Source organism: Macrotis lagotis, chromosome X (genome assembly GCF_037893015.1).
Source record: "Macrotis lagotis isolate mMagLag1 chromosome X, bilby.v1.9.chrom.fasta, whole genome shotgun sequence".
Taxonomy (NCBI): domain Eukaryota; kingdom Metazoa; phylum Chordata; class Mammalia; order Peramelemorphia; family Peramelidae; genus Macrotis; species Macrotis lagotis.
In genome coordinates this window covers 648,005,824-648,021,888 of record NC_133666.1, presented here as the reverse complement: position 1 = coordinate 648,021,888, position 16,065 = coordinate 648,005,824, and the positions used below count along the sequence as shown (strand labels likewise).

The 16,065-nt window shown below is 40.9% G+C and overlaps 1 pseudogene; it reads right to left on the bottom strand.

The window, feature by feature from the left end:
• Positions 1–891: 891 nt before the first annotated feature.
• LOC141501023 (large ribosomal subunit protein uL4-like) lies at positions 892–10,367 on the bottom strand (annotated as a pseudogene).
• Between the last annotated feature and the right edge of the window lie 5,698 nt (positions 10,368–16,065).

Genomic DNA, 16,065 nt, shown 5'->3' with positions numbered 1-16,065 from the left:
AAGAGGGAGGGAGCGCGGGAAAGAGAAGGAGAGGCCTGGGAAAGAAAGGGGTGAGAAGTCACTGGAGAAAGAAAAAGAGAGGGAGGGGTCCGCAGGGTCCTGGAGAGGGGGAAAGAGAAAGGAAGGAATCTCGAGAGAGAAAGATCAGGGACAGAGGGAGAGAGGAAGGAGGGAGGGTCAGAGAAGGTCAGAAAGGAGAGGTGGAGGGAGGAAAAAGGGAGGAGGGGTCAAAGGGTAGAAGAGGAAGGAGAGAGAGATACAGAGGGCCACTGAAGAGGGGAAAAGGAGGGGGCAGGAGGGAGAAAATGGGGGTTAGGGGACAAGTGAGAGGAGAGGAGGCCTTTAGAGGGCCTGGTAGAAGAGGAGGGGCTCTTAGTGGAGACTGTTGGGAAGAGGTTAGAGGACAAAGGAGGGGAGGAGAGAGGATCTGAGAGGGAAGAAGACGAAGGAGGACAAAGGGGTCCATGGGGAGGGGAAAGGTCAGTGAGGAAGAAGGGTCAGGCAGAAGTCAGATTAAAAGGTTTCCAAGTGTCCCCTTCTGCTCTGAGATTCTGGGAAAACCAACCTTCCATTTGCCCCTCTTTCATTCCTTATTTTATTTCATCATCTTGGCAGACATCCCTAAATTCAGGGCAGGACCAGAGCCTATAAGAGCACACCAGTTACAGGATAGTCACCATAAAAGAGCCTGGAGATAATATTAGGCCTTGAGCCAGACAAATCAGAGGTGGGCACCCCACCCCCACCCCCACACTCCCACTGAAACGCATTCAGCAATCCCCACAAAGGACCTTTCCCTTCTCTTCCCAAACTGTCTGTCTTCTTCCTTCCTCTCCTCCTTCTCCTCTTCTTCCTCCTCTTCTTTTTTCCCCCCTCCTTCTTCTCCTCCACTGATCCCTTCCTCCACTGACTTCTTTCTCCCCAATTCTCTAGAGACCCAACCCAGATTTAGAATCATACAAGTTTGGAAAAACTGAAAGAGATCTTAGAAACCATTTTGTTCAACCCTTCCCAATTTACAGAGGAGGAAACTGAGGTCCAGATAAAGGGCAAAATTAGCCTGAGATTAGTCATCAGGGAAGCCAGGTCTGCCACCTGTTTCATGGGCAGACCCCCAACACCCTAGGCTGAGTGGACCTCTGACTGAGGTGCAAGATCTGAACTAGAGTCTTATAGAATAGTCTGAACTTTTTTCCTTTGGAGAGAATACCCACAATGATGAGAGCATTAAATTGGCTGAGGATATACTGGGTACCGTGCTTCAGAGCTAGAGATACAAAGACAAAAACAAAACTATCCCTGCCCTCACAGAGCTTCATTTTTCTTGGGGGATGATACAATATGAACATAGTAAATACAGAGTATAAACAAAATGCTACAAAGTCATTTTAAGAGGAAGGGAATGAGGGTGTGGGTAGTGGTGGAATAGAGGATAAAGAAACTGGCCTCCTGTCCCACAAGACCAGAGTTCAATTCCTAGCTCAAATACACTCTGGCTATGAGACCCTGGATAAGACATTTTACTTAGCTAGGCCAATGATACCAAATCGAGTAGAAACAGGGTCACTAAAGAAGTATATAAGATCCCTGAGTCACACACTGACTTAGAAAACTTCATATTAACATTAAATCTTACTGTATTGTTTTTGGTTGCTAAATATTCCACAATTACAATTTTATGGTTCTCTGGGTGCATGCATTAGGAACTTTTGCACCTGCACACCCATGCTTGCCATCCCCCCTGCACTCTAGATATCTTGCTGAAAAGGTCCTGGCCTGCATTGATTCAATTCTTCATTTAAGAGTTTTCTTTATCAGTGAAATCCTAGTTCCAGTCCTGTATTATGGGCTGGGCTCTGGAAATACCAGGACAAGTTGGGGTTCACACATAAGTACAAAGTAAGGGAGACTGTGCTAAGGAAATGAGAGGCTGCTGGGGCAGGGTGGCACCTGGGAAGCCTTCCTTTGGGAAGGTGAATCAAATGTAGCCCTTGAAGGGAAGGAAGGACATTAAAGGCCAGGGAGGTCCCTGGAAACTGGGAGGGGACAAGGACAATGAGCATGTTCTAAGGCCTTCTGGCTTGGTATGCTGGGGAAGAGGAACAGGAGGAGATAAGGCTCCAGAGGGAAGTTGGGGCCAGCCTGGAGGCCTAGCGTGCTTGGCTCAAGAGTCTGTGGGCAATGCATGTCTGTGCCTGAAAGCTCTGTGTGCCAGGCAGAAGTGATGCAAACCTCTGAACAGCTCAGCCTCAGCATCCACCTGGCAACCAGCCCCTCCCTGGGGAGCCCTGGGTTCCCTCACTTGTTACTTCCTTCAGTGCAGGGGACATCAAAGAAAACAGAAAAGCCAGAAACGAGGACCCAGAGGCAGCCTGATGGAGAGAGGAAAGAGCTCAGAAGGGAGAGGAAGGAGACCTAGTACTAGTTCTGGTCCTAAAGCAAGATGATGCTTGACCACACTCAGGTCTTGCTCTTAGCCTTAGTTTCTCCCTGTGTTATATTGTTTTGGCAAAAAAAAAAGGAAGCACTTTCTCAGTTCTTTAGTTAGTCTGGATTTCCTCAGTCTCAGTTTCCCTATTTGTAAAATGAGACTGCCCTGCTCCCAGGGTTATATAGAGAGGGTATCTGATAAATTGTAAAGCATTAAAACAAATGGAAGTGATTTTAATCCTTGCAGCGATTTTTTTTTTTTGAATGGAGGTCAGATGGAGACTTTCTTTGCTGAATTACCAAAATGTTTCTCAACTAGTAACCCAGCCTATTGGCAATGAGGCTTTTCTTCATGTCTTCAAGGTCATACCAGAATCCTCATCATTTTAGCAATACCTTCCAGAGATGGCTGGAAGATCTTTTAGGAGCAGTGTCTCTATTTGTCAATGAAGGGGATTAGACTCAGTGACTTGTGAGGATCCTTACCATTCTGTTGGGCTATCAAGTCAGGATGAAGCCAGCTAGGGCCAGAGCAAAGGATGTGAAAGAATTCTCCCCGCATGACTCTCCTTCAGCTGGCAGTCAAGTAGTTAATGACTGGTGGGCACAGGCCTGGGCACCCCCCCATTCACAGTGGCAGCTCCATTTCTCAGGGTAAGTTCTGCCTGTCCAAGGTGCCAGCTGGAACCAACCCAGTTTAGCCAGAGCGACTTCCACCCACGACAGGGTGATTGCCATCTTGGAAAGAGGCCCCTCATTGCAGAAAGGGAAGGGTTTGTGCCCACAGAGACATGTATCAGGGCCTATGTCATAGCAAGGATCCCAGTCACACCTTGGGGTGCTCACTCTGATGAGTTCTAGGCTGCAGCGTATGTCTACAAAATGGAGGTGGTGACTCACCTAAAGTCACACAGCCAGTAAGGAGATCTGGGATTCAAAACCAGATGTTTTGATTCCAGGTTCCAGATTCTTTGAACACCATATTGTATCCTTCAACATGATTAGCCCCTTCCAGTTTGACAAGCGTGTGATTGAGGAGACAGTGAAGTGGAACAGATTCTTTCTTTGCCAATTCCATTGTAGTAGTCGTCCTCAGGTTCCCCCCCCCCCCAAAAAAAATACCCTACTGGTCCTGTCCTCTGGGGCCAAGGAGACCAAAGCTAACTGCCCTTTCTTCTTTGAGAATCTTCTCTTCTCCATGCTAGACAGCCCTGGTTTCTTCCACTGATGCCCATCATCTGGATTCGAGACAAACCTTTCCTATGCTGGTTGTCCTTGGGCTACTCTGAAAATAGAGGAAGAAAAGAGCAATGTGGGAAGGTTTGGCAGAGATGATTATACCTGGATTGAATCTTTTTTTCCCCCCAAAGTCACTTTGAATATTTATTCTTTAGAAATTCATAATACAAATTAAAAAGCTTTTGCACAGACAAAACCACTGTAACCAAGATCAAAAGAAATGTAGTGAACTGGGAAACAATCTTTACGACTAATGTTTCTGACTGACAAAGGACTAATTTCTAAAATTTACAGAGAACTGACTCAAATTAAAAAAAAAATTCCATTCCCCAATTGACAAATGGACAAAGGATATGCAAAGGCAATTTACAGATGAGATCAAAGCAATCCATAATCATATGAAAAATTGCTCTAAATTATTACTTATTAGAGAAATGCAAATTTAAGTTTATCTGAGGTACCCCCTCACACCTCTCTGACTGGCCAATATGACCAGAAAGGACAATGATCATTGTTGGAAGGGTTGTGGGAAATCTGGGACACCATCACATTGTTGGAGCTGTGAACTCATCCAACCTTTCTGTAGAGCAATTTGGAACTATGCCCAAACGGCAACAAAAATGTGCATACCCTTTGATCCAGCAATACCACTACTGGTCTACACCCTGAAGAAATGATGAAAAAGGGTAAAAACATCACTTGTACAAAAATATTCATAACAGCCCTGTTTGTGGTGGCAAAGAATTGGAAATTAAGTAAATGTCCTTCAATTGGGGAATGGCTTAGCAAATTATAGTATATGTATGTCATGGAACACTATTGTTCTATTAGAAACCAGGAGGGATGGGAATTCAGGGAAGCCTGAAGGGATTTGCGTAAACTGATGCTGAGTAAGATGAGCAGAACCAGAAAAACACTGTACACCCTAACAGCAACATGGGGGCGATGATCAACCTTGATGGACTTGCTCATTCCATTAGTGCAACAGTCAGGGACAATTTGGGGCTGTCTGCAATGGAGAATACCATCTGTATCCAGAGAAAGAACTGTGGAGTTTGAACAAAGACCAAGGAATATTACAGTTAATTTAGGGGGAAAAAATCCTGATATCTTATTGTCTGATCTTGCTATCTCTTATACTTTGTTTCTTTTTCTCTCATCACATTCAATTTGGATCAATGTATACCATGGAGACAATGTAAAGACTGGCAAATTGCCTTCTGTGGGAGGTGGGGGAGGGAGTAAGATTAGGGGAAAACTGTAAAACTCAAAATAAATAAAATCTTTATAATTAAAAAAAAAGAAATTCACAATACAGTACATAATAAATTGTGGTGGTCCAATGAATTAACTGACATGCCAAGTTTTTGCAGTAGGCTTCTTCTCAGCTGCAGGTTTTTATTGGGGGTGCAACTGATTTCTTTTCAGCCACTGGCTTCTTTTCTCCAGGTTTCTTTGCCCTGTCAGCTTCTTTTCCATAAGCTTTTTTTTTTGCTTTTTTCCTCAGCCCTGAAACCTTCTTTGCTTCTACAAGCTTATTACCTACAAGCTGCTTCTTCTTTTTCTCATCTCCAGCTTTCTTTGCCTCTATAATGTTCCTTAGTGCAACAGCTCTTTTATTGTCTCTCATTCACTGATTCTTAGCCTGGCAGAGAATTGTATTCTGGCACCTTTTCTCTCTTTTTAAAAAATTGATATTTTATTTTTCCAAATACATGTTATGGAAGTTTTTCAACATTCACCCATATGCATATGTATATTTTTAAGTTAGAAAATTTTCGTCCCACCCACCCCCCAGTGATGAACAGTCAGGTGACTATTGTACATACATATTTTTGTTAAGAATGCTTACAGATTAGTCATTTTCAGCATGCGGAATTAGGATTAAGTACATAAGAAAGAAGTACATAAGAGAAATTTTTTAAAAAGTGAATGTAGTGTCCATCAAATTCTGAAGGGTTTTTTCTTTGTTTTATTTTTCATCCTCTGTATGAGGACAGCATTGTCCACAGATGATATAATAGGGCTGTCATAACTCTCTGAACTGCTGAGAGGAGCTGCATCCATCAAGATTGATCAACTCACAATGTTGTTAACATGTAGAATATTCTCTTGGTTCTGCTCCCTTTGCTCAGCATCAGATCCTGTAATCCATTCCATGCTTCTCTAGAGTCCAACTATCCATGGTTTCTTATAGAACAATAGTATTCTATAATATTCATATATCATAACTTGTTCAACCATTCTTCAATTGATGGGGGTTTTCTCAATTTCCAATTCTTTGCCACTACCAAAAGAGCCATTATTAATATTTTAGAACGTGTGAGACTTTTCACATTTTTTATGACTTCTTCTGGATACAGGTCTAGAATTGGAATTGCTGTGTCAAAGTTTTCTTGCTCTTTGGACATAGTTCTACATTGTTCTCCAGAATGGTTGGAGCAGTTCACAATTCCACCAGCAATGCATTAATGTCCCACTTATAGTCCCCTTTTTGTCATCTTAGCCAATCTGATAGGTGTGAGGTGATGCCTCATAGTTATTTTAATTTGCATTTCTCAAATCAATAATGATTTGGAGTATTTTTCATATTATGCATAGCTTTAATTTCTTCATTTGAAAACTGTCTATTCATATCCTTTGACCATTTAATAATTAGGGAATGACTTGTCACCTTCTAAATTTATGAAATTCTCCATATATTTTAGAAATGAGACCTTTAGCAGAACTCCTAGTTGTGAAGATTGTTTCCCAGCTTTCTGCTTTCTGTCTAATTTTGACAGTATTGATTTTAGTTTAGTTTTTTTTTTGCAAGACAATGGGGTTAAATGGCTTGCCCAAGGCCACACAGCTAGGTAATTATTAAGTGTTTGAGGTTGGATTTTAACTCAGGTACTCCTGACTCCAGGGCTGGTGCTTTATCCACTGTACCACCTAGCCACCCCCAGTATTGATTTTATTAGTGCAAAAGCTTTTTAATTTTATATAGTCAAAATCATTCATTTTGCAATTTATAATGTACTTTATTTCTTGCTTGGTCATAAATTTGTCCTTTTTCCACAGATCTCATAGATAAATATTTCTTGGCTTATTAATTTATCAATGGTGTCCTGTACCAACTTTGAGCTTATTTGGTATAGAGTTTGGTACATTTTCTGACTCTCAACTTCTTCTGTGGGTTCTACTAGAGTACCTGTCAATGTATCTGTTTGGGTGGTGCGTGGAGGCCCTCCAGATCTCGGGCGTTCAAAATCCTGATAAGGGCTGTATTGATCATCTTGTGCATGGAAAGATAATAATGATTCTTCAAGATGGCAGACCTGCACCATGTACTATATAGATTTGCAGAAGGCACTTTCAGTCCAAAAACAGAAATGCCTCACATGTCCACCAGAAGCAAATCTCAAAAGGTTCAATTTACTCACCAGGAATATTTTTTAAGGCCTTGATAATACCGCTGTCTTCATTATAGATGATACAAGGTCCCCAACCCTCTGCTTACAGTAATGGATTTTAATTTTACCCTTACCAGTTCACATATACTGAGAAACATACATTTTTGTTTGTTTTTGGGTTTTGGTTTTTATAAGCAGTGGAGTTAAGTGACTTGCCCCAGGTCACATTGCTAGGTAGTTATTAAGTGTCTGAGGCAGGATTTGAACTCAGGTCATCCTGAATCCAGGGCCAGTGCTCTACCCACTATGCTGCCCCACACTATGCCATCTAACTGCCCCACATAAAGGTTTTCGATGTTATTCCATTCCTTCAGCTTCTTAAGCAGCAAAACTGCTTCCTTGTCTTCTTATACCCCTCTACTTTCTCTTCAGTCACTAGAGGAAGTTCCAGGACTTTTTCAGTTTGATGACCTTTTGACATGACTAGTACTAGTAGAGAAGAGACTGCCAAAGCAGAGCAGATGGCATATTGTTTTTGTAGTGTATTCACTCTGCGATGCCAACGTCCCAAGTCTTAGTAGGAACAAACATACTACTTCCTCAGTACATATTTCTAAAAGAACCCTCACCAGAATGATGAGTCCCTCCACCCCAAAGACAAGGAATTTGTATAACAGTCCTGTGACAGTTCCTCAAGATTCAACACTGCTCTGATGACCTGCTAATTCACTGACAGCATAAGGTTGCCTGTTTTTTTTCTCAGATTGGTATAAACAAAATTGACAATATCTGGATGAATTAGAACCTTAAAGATAACAGATAAAGTAACATTTTTGCCATATATTTCCTCCTCTTTGGAGTACACAGATTTCAAGGGATGTACAGAAGCCAAGGCAGGCACAGGAGACTTAAGAGCCATGCTTCTCTTCACCCAATGGCTTCCACAGAAAAAGGCCACCTAGAGTGAATCTTAAAGGACTTTCCTTTTTTTTTTTTTTTTTTTTAGTTTTTTGCAAGGCAAATGGGGTTAAGTGGCTTGCCCAAGGCGACACAGAGAGGTAATTATTAACTGTTTGAGGTCAAATTTGAACTCAGGTACTCCAGACTCCAGGGTTGGTGCTCTATTACTGCACCATCTAGCTGCCCCAGAACTTTCTTTCTCAAGCAGATCATGGTCCCAAGAAGACCTGAATCTTCTCTTAATAGTCCTCTCAAGGCAAATTTCATAAGCACATGATAAATCCTTTGTCTTGATGCAGTCATCATAAAATATTCATTGAAAGCAAAAGTTTTTTCCATTGTAATCCTTGAGGCTGGACTTGTTTTTTGCCTTTCTTTGTGTCCCCAGGACTTAGAAAAGTTTCTGGCACATATTAGGCACTTACTGAATGCTTGTTTACTGATTGGCCAGAAGAAGAATTGTTTTAAGCACTTGACCTGCTATATTCAAGGAGCTGAGTTAGGCCCAAGGGACAACACAGGTCCACTGGGAGCTACTTATTTATTTATTTTTATTTATTTTTTAGTTTTTTTGCAAGGCAATGGGGTTAAGTGGCTTGCCCAAGGCCACATAGCTAGGTGATAATTAAGTGTGTGAGGTTGGATTTGAACTCAGGCACTCCTGACTCCAGGGCTGGTGCTCTATCCACTGCACCATCTAGCTGCCCCTGGGAGCTACTGCTTAATTTGAGTGTCCTGAAATTCTCAGGGGACTGAACCCCCAAGAGTCCTTAGGAAAAGTAGGATAACTTCTACTAACCTTTGGGGCTCTCTGTCCCTGCCGGGATTCTGCCAAGTACAATAGTTTGGGGCTAGTCCCAAATCTATATAGATAGTGATGCTAAGGAGACCAACTGAGAAAGACGGTCCACTGGGCTTAATGGTCTCTTGCCCATAGATCAGATAGGCATCTGAAATTTTGTGGAGGCTCTGCCTGGGAAGCAATCACCATCCACTATATTCAAGCTCCAAGGAGGAGGAAAGTCCTCAAGAGATCCTAACCCTAGGGTCCATGGAGATTCTCACATTACAGCAGTCAAGCTTGAGAGTTGTCCCTGGGAGGTAATAATGGTGAGAAGAGGTTATGGGCTCAGCCCCTGCCCTGGAACACTAGGCAATTGTGGACAAAAACCTAGACTTCTAAGATACTCTTGTTTTCTTACTGTCCACCTAGATGGTGCTAAGGCATACAAGACCTCCCAGCATCTCTGTTTGGGGCTGGTGGAAGAGAAAGAGTCTGGGTCATACTGCTTGAACATCCACATCTCTGTCAAAGTCCCAGTCATTTTCCTAGTCCTAAGTCAGGTTTCATCTAATTAGTGACAAAATCCTGTGATCTCTTTCCAGTGATTTCTTTCTCCCACTCCTCTTCCCAAGGATCTTGTTCCCTAAGTTCCTCATTAGGCATATCTTTGGAAATAACCTTGGGGCAGCTAGGTAGTGCAATAAATAGAGCACCATCTTTGGAGTCAGGAGGACCAGAGTTCAAATCTGGCCTCAGACACATGGCGCTTACTAGCTGTGTCTCCTTGGGCACTTAACCCTGATTGCCTTGTATCCAGGGCCATCTCCAGCCATTCTCTATATATATCTGGCTACTGGACCCAGATGGCTCTGACAAAAAAGTGAGGCTGGTGACTTTGCACATTACCCTCACATCCAATTCCAATGCATGTCATGATATCGTCTCTCTGATGTCATGGTCTTCAAGAATGAGGGAAAAATATCATCAGAAATAATCTAGTCCAATTCTTCTCAAAGTGTAGTTCAGGGATTCCTGAGAGTTCCCAAGACCATTAAGGAGGCATTTGCAAGGTCAAAACTATTTTCATAATACTAAGATATTTACATGTTATTTAATGTTTGTCTTTCATTTTTGAAGAAGATCACAATATCAGGGAGGTGATGGCATAACAAGCATGTGAACTGGATTTAAGTGAGGGGGGATGCTGTGCTATGTCAGCAGCCTCACTTTCTCCTACAGAGTCATCTAGGTCCAGTGGCCAGATATGAATCAGGACAACCTGGATGCATGACCCACATAAACAAAAGTTCCTTGAGAGGGTCCTCAATAATTTTTAACAGTATAAAGAGTTCTTGAAAGCAAAAAGTTTGAGGACTGCTGATATAGTCTGTTCTCTACCATGGACTTTTCTAGGTGAAAAAAATAGTGCAGAGAGAAAGTAACTTGCCAGAACCTCCTAGAAACTAAAGAGAACTTGAATTTGAGACTAGATCTTCTAATTGTAAAATCCGACTTTTCCACTGTTCCTCCCCCCCAATCCCCACCCCCACCTCCATCTGTGGTTCTTCTCAGGCTCTAAGGAGGAGGAAGAGAGCAGAGATGGCTTATGCTGTATTTCCGTCTTTTATTTGCCTGTTTCCTCCATGGCCTGCCAAGCACTAGGGTTTCTAGGCTCCCCATTGTGGGAATGTCTCCCCTCCCCCAGTCCAAGGGGTCCAAAGGGCCATCTTAGGATCACTGATATAGAACTTGGAGTGACCTGAGAGGCCATTTAGCCCAACACCTTGATTTTAAGGGAAGGAAACTGAGGCCCAAGAGAAACTAAGTTGCCCAAGGTCACACAAGGGCTGGGATCTCAAACCCAGTTCTCTTTACCACCTCTCAGCCAATGACTGGTTCTTATGGAATTACAGGAATTGACAGGAATTTGGAGGACATTTCAAGAAGTCAAAATCTAGGCATCCTCTCCACAGCCTATCAAACAAGATTAATCCAACTGTGACATTAGCTCCTCGGTCCTCTTCAGTCCCCACTCTCATATCAGCCCCTCATCTTTTCAGCTGAAGCTTCAGGAAGGAACAGGTGGCCCCCTGATTCAGGCAGTTGTTTATGGGTTGACTAGTAGGGAAAGAGGAGGGGAATAGATAAAGGGAGGAAGAGGCACTGGTCAGGGGAAGAAGGACAGGATGTTCTACAGACACTGGGGATCCTACACCAGGAAATCCTGCCCTTATATTTATCCTCATCTAAGAAGGCCTTTGCCTCTTTGTGATGGAAAGCATATTTTCCTGGGATTCAAGAGAACTGGGTTCTAATCTAGGCCCATTAAGTAATTTTACCTTAGGACCTTGGACAAGTCCCTCTTTTCTCTAAAATGTTATGTCTGTAAAATGGTTGGACTTGGTAATCTTTAAATTCTCTTTAAGCTTAGAGAGTCGGGGTTCTTCTTTCTAAGGGTCTGTCCACCATGGCTTTCTATGAAATCAAGGCCTTCCTAGCTCTGGCATTGTCTTCTTTTTAAAAAAATTTATTTAAGGCAATGGGGTTAAGTGACTTGCCAAAGTCACACAGCAAGGCAATTATTAAAGTGTCTGGGGTCTGATTTGAACTCAACTCCCCTGACTCTAGGGCCTGTGCTCTATCCACTGTGCCACCTAGTTGTCCTTCTGGCATTGTCTTCTAATATACCTCCCTGTATATGCTGTGTTCTAAGGGTTCTCCTATAAAGTGTCTAGAGCTAGAAAGAACATTTTACAAATGAGAAATCTGAGGCCCAAAAGATGAGAGGTGATTTGCCCTAGGGTCAATACAACTAATCATTATTTAAGGTAAGAATTGAACTCAGATCTGCCTGTCTCAAGGTTTGTGCTCTATCTACTACATTAGCCACTAAACCACTTCTCTGACTCATAATCTATGTTCCAGTAGCTGTTCTGCCTCTCACAGTCTATGTTCTAAGGTCCAGTGTACAAATCCATTAAGCTTAGAGTTCATGCTTATTGTTTTTTGTTTTTTTTACTTGGGAATAGGAGTCTAAATCCTCTAGGAATAAGAAAGTCATGGGTGATCAGCTGTTTGTCATCTTCACTGGGACAACAGAAAATAGGTTAAAGCTGCAACAAGAAATACTCAGGTCAGATATGTGAAGGAATTTCTCAATCAGAATGGGTGACAGGGGAACTTGTTTTAGTTCCTACCCAGAAGTCTGGGATTAGATGGCACAGATCTCTTGGATACAGAAAAAAATAAAAGGTGTTCATGAGTATTGTATAGTAAGAAGATAAAGTCATGTGAGTGAGTCTTGGAAGCTATATGGGAAACCATGGGAAAGCTTTTGGATGAAAATCATTGTAGGATAAAGAGGAACAATATTGTCATGAAATCATACTTTAGAATTAGAGAAGTAGAAGCCTGGGTTTGATATTCTACTAGTCAGACAATTGATATTTATTCAACACTTGCTATGTGTTAAGCATTAGGAATACAAAAAAGGGACAACTAATCCCTACTCCCAAGGAGCTCACTATTTAAAGGGGAGACAACAAGCAAACACTTAGGTTCAAATAAGGGATAAATTGGAAGTAAGCAATAGAAGGCACTAAATTTAAGAAGAATCATCAGGAAAGGCTTCTTGTAGAAGAGAGGATTTAGCTGGCACTTGAGAAAGAGGCCAAGGAAGCCAGAAGCTGGAGATGAGGAAGGAGAGCATCTTAAACACAGGGGAAGAGTATGTAAAAATGCCTGGAATCAGCATAATGGAGTGTCTCATTCAAGGAATAGCCAGGAGGTCAACCAGGTTCACTGGATCACAGGGTACTTCAAATCATATATTCCTAAAACATAGGTCTGACCATGTCACTCATCCTCTAGTGGCTCCCTGCTATCTCTAGGTTCAAATTCACTCTTCATTTGTCATTTAAAGTCCTTTATCAGCTTTATTATATATTTCTCCCTTCATGTACTTTGGGGGAGTTTGCAAGTCAATGGGGTTGTGTTTTGCCCAAGGTCACATAGGTAATTATTAAGTGTCTGAGGCCAAATTTGAACTCAGGTCCTCCTGACTCCAGAGCCAATGCTCTATCCATTGCACCACCTAGATGCCCCATCCCTTCATGTACTCTATTTTTTTTAGGTTTTTGCAAGGCAAATGGGATTAAGTGGCTTGCCCAAGGCCACACAGCTAGGTAATTGTTAAGTGTCTGAGACCGAATTTGAACCCAGGTCCTCCTGACACTGTTCCACCTAGCCGCCCCTTATTTTTTTTTTTTGCATCTTCATGTACTCTTATGACTTAGCCAAAATACAGTAGTTTTCTTCATATTCCTCATACACAACAGTCCATCCTCAGTCTCCAAGTATTTTGCACATCTTGTATCTTGAATGCAGTCTTCCTTATTGCTGCCTTTTAGAATAAGGGTAGCTAGCTGGTGCAGTGGATAGAGCACTGACCCTGGAGTTAGGAGGACCTGAGTTCAAATCTTGTCAGACACTTAATACTGTGACCTTGCACAAGTCACTTTAACCCCATTGCCTTGCAAAAGCAAAAAACCCAAAAATTTAAAAGAGGGAAAAGAGTACTTCAGCAAAACTTAATGCATCAACCAACTGATAGTATTTGTAGGATTCTATACTCATAATCCCTCACCTCAACAAAGAAAGGGAGAAAGGTACATTTTCTCATTTCTGGCAGGAGTAGACAGGGGGAAGCTTGGTCAATAGAATTACAGAATTCAATTTTTTACTATAGTTCTTTCAAAGTACACAATGTAGTTGTGTATATTGTATTTTTGCTTCTGCTTAATTCATTTTGCATATGTTCCTTCCCACACTATTTGGAATTCTTCATATTTTTTTTTTTGCAGTTGTGTCCCTTTACATCTATATATCACAATTTATCTAGTCCTCAAGAATGGGTATATGCTGTTTCCTGTACTTTACTACCATAGAAAAAAATTCGGCAATGATTTAGTATGTGGGTCCTTTTTTCCTTTCTTTGACATACTTGTCTAGTAGTGTGATCTCTGGGTCAAAAAGTATGGATTTTTAATCTGTTAAAGTATAATTCCAAATTACTTTCCCAAATGGTTGAATCAATTTATGTTTCCATCAACAACTTATTGGTGTGCCTATTTTTCCACAGCTCTTTCAACATGGACAATTCCTATCTTTTTGTCATCTTTCTCATTTTGCTACCCATGAGGTCATTTCTGATTTCCCCCAATGACTAGTGTCTTCTCCCCCAAATTGATTTTGCATATATTTTGTAAAATATTGATAAGTGTACATTCTATCTTTCTAGATAGTATGTAGATTCCTTGAAAGCCAAGGTTGTTTCATTTTTGTCTTTGTATCCCACAATGCCTAGAACACAGAGATATGTCTTTGTAACCCCCAATGCCTAGAACATAGGGATTTTTTTCTTGATTGATATTTTATTTTTCCAATTACATGTTATGAAAGTTTTTCAACATTCATTCAGTTTTCTTTCACTCTCTCCTTCCCCCATTCTCCCCTCAGCAATAGTCTATTGAATGTGCATAAATGTATTTTGGGTTTTTTTGCAAGGCATTGGGGTTCAGTGGCTTGCCCAAGGCCACACAGCTAGGTAATTATCAAGTGTGTGAGGTTGGATTTGAACTCAGTTATTCCTGACTCCAGGGCCAGTGCTCTATCCACTGAGTCACTTAGCTGCCCCTATAAATGTATTTTGAAACATGGCACCAAAGAAGGGATATAAGAAAACACCACCACCCCACTTCTTTGCAGATACGATGATATGCAAGTATTACATATCCATTGCATATATTTTCAGACATTTTGAAGCATGTCAGTTTTTGTCAATTTCTTCCTCGTTTGTTAAAATGGAATGATTCTCTGGGAGGAAGGGGTATTGAGAGAAATTAGAAAATTTCATTAAAAAACTAAAAGCCCTGGGGTAGCTAGATGGCACAGTGGATAGAGCACTGGTCCTGGAGTCAGGACAACCTGACTTCAAATCTGATCTCAGACAATAATTACCTCTCTGTGTGACCTTGGGCAAGTCACTTAGCCCCACTGCTTTACAAAAACCAAAAATAAACAAAACCAAAAATGTAAAAGCCCTTAATAACTTGGCTTCCTCCTACTTTTCTAGTCCTTATAATATATTATATACATACACACATATATCATAACTAGATTTCAATGAAGCATTTCAGTCTCTTTGGGATGGAGGGAATGTAATTTAGAGGATTATACATTTAGGTGGATTCAGAAATGACTAAAAAAATAATCATCCCTGATCTCATGTCACCTTGGAGGGAAATACCTCACATTAAGCTTACCTCAGTTCTTAATTCAAGTTTTTGAAAAAAAAAAACCCCAGTGATTTGAAGAGGTAGCTAATATATAGAGTGATAGTGTGAAGAGCCAAATGTTTACCAAATTTTAATCTTGACAGGCTAGAACAATGGGCCAAACATAATATTAAATAATAAGATAATTCTTAATAATAAGAATTATATGGAAATAAGTATAAAGCCCATTTGATTTGGGTTCTCAAAATCAACTCCACAAACTCAAGATTGGGGAGGTAGGGCTGGACAACAGTTTCTCTGAAATATGAAACTATGAAAAAAAAGCCTTGGAGTTGTAATGAACTGCAAGTTCAATATTTGTCAAACATAAGATTTAGCAGCTCCAAAAGCTAATATGATGTAAGACCTCATTAAAAGAAAGTGTTTAGTGCACAGGTGGTGAAAATCCTGCTGTTCTCTGCCTTGGTTTGACCACATCTGTTCAATTCTAAGTGCCATTTTAAAAAATAATTTATCCCCAGTTACATGTAAAGAATTTATAACATTCATTTAAAAAAATTTTCTAGATTCCAATTTTCTCTCCCTCCCCTTTCCCTGAGACAGTAAGCAATTATTGATATAATTATACATGCCCAATCACACAAAACATATTGCCATTATTAGTTGCATTGTAAAAGAAGATACATAACCAAAGGAGAAAAACATGGGAAAAATACAGAAAATGAAAAAATAATGTATTTTGATCTGCATTCAGACTCCTATCAGTTCTTTTTCTAGAAGTATATAGCATTTTTCATCATGAGTCCTTTGGAATTGTCTTGCATCATTGTAATGCTGAAAATATCTGTCTTTCAAAGTTGATCATCATACAGTATTGCTCTGTGTACAACATTCTCCTGATTCTGCTCACTTCACTTTGCATCAGTTCCTATGTCTTACAAGGTTTTTCTGAAATCAGCCT